We start from the raw sequence: 4050 nt of genomic DNA, 5'->3' as shown, positions 1-4050 counted from the left end.
TAACTTCTAACTCTGCAAAGCATCTTTTTTTATTTAAAATATACCTACCATAGTTAGGCCAAACATGGTTCTAGAATCTGAAGAATCAACAACAGAAAAGACTGTCTCTACTGAATGAAAAAAAAAACAGAAATATGAAAAAGAAAGAACATGACTGTTCCTAGGTATGGTTGAGGGGAAAGTTTATTGTAGATAAAAGGGAGAGCAGAGCCAGGGGCAGGGACATCTGTGAGGAGTCCAGAGCAATTCTGGCCCTGAGCCATTTGAGGAGATGGGGAACAGGAAGGGAGGGGGAGAGAGGGGAACCAGATTCAGTAGCCAGGAGGCCCAAAGAGGATGTGTAACCTAAATGGTTGGATTATATAAGGAAGAGCTTCTGGGGGAAAGGCAGCTCAGCTGCAGGGATGAAAGGTTCAGGGTGGAGCGCTGCATATGCCAGCCATCCTGTAACAGTTAGGAACTGAGGGATGCTGGGAGAGCCTGGCGGGCAGGTCCAGCTTAATATGTTAAGTAGGCACCTCAGCCATTTGTCCCAGGGTTTGAGACTTGACACCTATACCACTGCATTTTGTTGAATGGTTCTTCCATCATTTAAGATGAACTTTAAAGCCTAGTTTTATAAAAGGAGTAATACTAAGTAGTTTCTATTTTTGCTTTGAAAATTCCTTAAAAGATCAGCAATGTCCTTTTTTGTCAACAGCAACTAGAAAAGAATAACCCAGAAAAAGTCAGACATGAGGTTAATCAACAAGCTGGCATATTCTTTTTTAAAATTTTTTTCCTTCTTTTAATTTTTAAAATTTTATTAGTTCAAATTAGAAACAAGCCTGCATCACATGTCAATCCCTTCTCCTTCTCCTTCTCCCTCTCCTCCCCCAACCCCCCAGCCTCCCACCCCACCCCCCTCTGCTACCCAGGGAGGGTAAGACCCCTCCATGGGGGCTCCCCAAAGTCTGTCATATCACCCTGGGCAGGGCCTAGGCCCTCCCCCATGTGTCCAGGCCTAGAGAGTATCCCTCCACGTGGGATGGGCTCCTGAAGTCCCCTCCTATACCAGGGATAAATATTGATCCACTACCAGAGACCCCACAGATTGCCTAGGCCTCCTCACTGACATCCACGCTCAGGGTCTGCATCAGTCTCTTGCTGCCCCCCAGACGTCAGTCTGGGGTCCATGTGCTCCCCCTTGCTCAGGTCAGTTGCCCCTGTGGGTTTCACCAGCCTGGTCCCAACCCCCTTGTTCTTCATTCCTCCCTCTCTGCAACTGGGTTCCAGAGTTCAGCCCAGTATATAGCTGTGGGTGTCTGCCTCTGCATCCATCAGCCACTGGATGAGGGCTCTAGGATGGCATATAAGTCAGTCATTAGTCTCATTATAGGGGAAGGGCATTTAGGGTTGCCTCTCCACAATTGCCTAGACTGTCGGTGTCATCCTTGTAGATCTCTTGAAGGGACCAGTTCCCCTTTCGGCAGTCATAACAGCCGAACACATGCTTGTCTGACCTTGTTCCAGACACTAGAAAGTCAGATGCCTGCCTCGTGACAAGGAACCTTTCAGAAGATAGCTGGTGGCACTATGCTTTACGACCCTGGGTGTACTTTACAGACAAGCACACAGCAATGACGAACAGAGCATAGCAACCACCCTGAGTGGGCCTATGGGCCATAACAACCAGTTGACCAATCAACACAGGGCAAGCCCTCCAAGCCTGGAGGCACACCAATCGTGAGCCTGTGCGTACCCCTAGACACTCCCCTTACGCTGTCCTACAAGATCTCAAGGGAGCCCCTAGGAGTTGTCTTTGCTAGCCATACGCCATGACGGGTGGGTGAAAGACCTGAGCTAACATGGGGTTAGCTCGTTAAAAAAAACAATAAAGCCTCATGCAGTTTGCAGCAAGCTCTCGAATCTGCCTGGTGATTGGGGTGACCGAAGTCGTGGCCTGGGACCCCAGATACCTGAGTTTTCCAGGGGTCTAACACTCTGGAAATCTCCCTAGTGCCAGATCTCTCTTTGGACCTATAATGGCTCCCTCTAATATGCTATCTCTCATCCTGCTCTCCTCCATTCTTCCCCCAACTCAACCCTTCTGCTCCTCCATTTCCTCCTTTCCCCTTCTTGTCTCCCCATCTCATTCTGCCAGCTCCCTGTCCCCTACCCTCATGCTCCAAATTAGCTCAGGAGATCCTGCCCCATCCCATTCTCTGGGGTCCATGCATTTTTCTCTTAGAGTCCTTCTTGTTTCCTAGTTCCTTTGGTGATGTGGATTGTAGGCTGGTAATCCTTTGCTCTATGTCTAAAATTCATATATGAGTGAGTACATACCATGCTTGTCTTTTTGTAACTGGGTTACCTCACTCAGGATGGTTTCTTCTAGTTCCATCCATTTGCCTGCGAATTTCAAGATTCCATTGTTTTTTTCCGCTGAGTAGTACTCCATTGTGTAAATGTACTACATTTTCTCTATCCCTTCTTCAGTTGAGGGGCATCTAGGTTGCTTCCAGGTTCTGGCTATTACAAACAGCGCTGCTATGAACATAGTTGAACATATGTCCTTGTTGTATGAATGTGCATTCTTTGGGTATATTCCCAAGAGAGGAATTGCTGGATCTTGATGTAGACTGATTCCAATTTTCTTGAGGAACCTCCATACTGATTTTCAAAGTGGTCTTACAAGTTTGTACTCCCACCAGCATTGGAGGAGTGTTCCTTTTTCTCCACATCCTCTCCAGCATAGACTGTCATTGGTGTTTTTGATTTTAGCCATTCTGGCTGGTGTAAGATGGTATCTCAGAGTTGTTTTGAGTTGCATTTCCTTGATGGCTAAGGATTTTGAGCACTTTCTTAAGTGCCTGGTATATTCTTAATTTCTAAACATCCCCATGCAAAAATGTCAGAGTTTGGTATTTGGGTCATTTTAAAATCATTTTAGGAATGACATTTAGAAATTTAAGAGAACCTTGTCATTTCATAATCGTGATAATATCACAGAAACTTGCAAGTATATGACCTGGAAGATTTTGGCTAATATTTCCAAACACTCTGGCCAGTCATTACAAGTTAATGCTCATGCCGTGTAGATTTCATCATGAGCTATCTAACCTCTTGCTTCTGTTTTGAAAAGGAAAGGAAAGACTGTTTAAAATAGTTCTTTAGATGGAATGGATGCAACCAACATTGGTAACAACCATCTCAAGTACCTGACCAACCTAGGCACAAAGTGACCTATTGTGAAAGCACACAGATCTCTACTAGGTTAATCTTGAAAGCAGTTTTATAAGGATGTAGGCAGCCTCTATCTTCTGCTCCCAAAATGCTGGCTATCTCTGAGAATACCAAGGGCCACTGGCACCAAATACACAAGTCACTGTTGTGTCTTAAGTACACCAGACCTGGAGACCTGAAAAAGAAGCCAAAGTTCCCCCATTTTTTTTCCTTCACAGAATTTGTTGTACCATAGATGGAAATACTGTGCTAGAATAAAGATAGGGCTGTCCCTCAGACATATCAAGGAATGTTTGCCTAGTTTAAATTCTTAAGGAAGTAATTGGTATCCTCCTCTGTTTATTTTCTATGATCGAAACAATAAGATTCATTCAGTAATAACCATTATAGCTTTGTCTTCATCCAACACAGAAACTGTTGAGAGAAATCAATCTACTAAAGGACATTCAAGGAGGAGACAGGGAATCTGCTGGGTCCTGGCGTGAGGGTACTGTGATATACTGAGGAACCATGTGCCTGCTCAGAAACTAAGTTGGTGCTGTTGAAATTATAGCTCCATCTTAACTTCCCTGGGACAAGTTATTGAGTCCCTTTATGCCTTTATTTTCCTCATTAAGCAAATAACAATAGGATGTATAGACTGACTTGTTTCCACCCAACATTCATGTTGAATTTATATGTTGAAGTCCCCCTTCCTCATAACTCAGAATGGAAACTTGTTTGAAGATACTGTCCTTAAAGAGACGGTTCAACGAAAATGATGCCATCAGCATGGAGTCCAAATCCAATAGAACTTTAGTTTTGAGAACTGGAAGGCACACTGGG

Source organism: Cricetulus griseus, chromosome X, assembly GCF_003668045.3.
Source record: "Cricetulus griseus strain 17A/GY chromosome X, alternate assembly CriGri-PICRH-1.0, whole genome shotgun sequence".
NCBI classification, from domain to species: domain Eukaryota; kingdom Metazoa; phylum Chordata; class Mammalia; order Rodentia; family Cricetidae; genus Cricetulus; species Cricetulus griseus.
The sequence above is the reverse complement of the archived record's forward strand: the minus strand, read 5'-3'. Positions refer to the sequence as shown.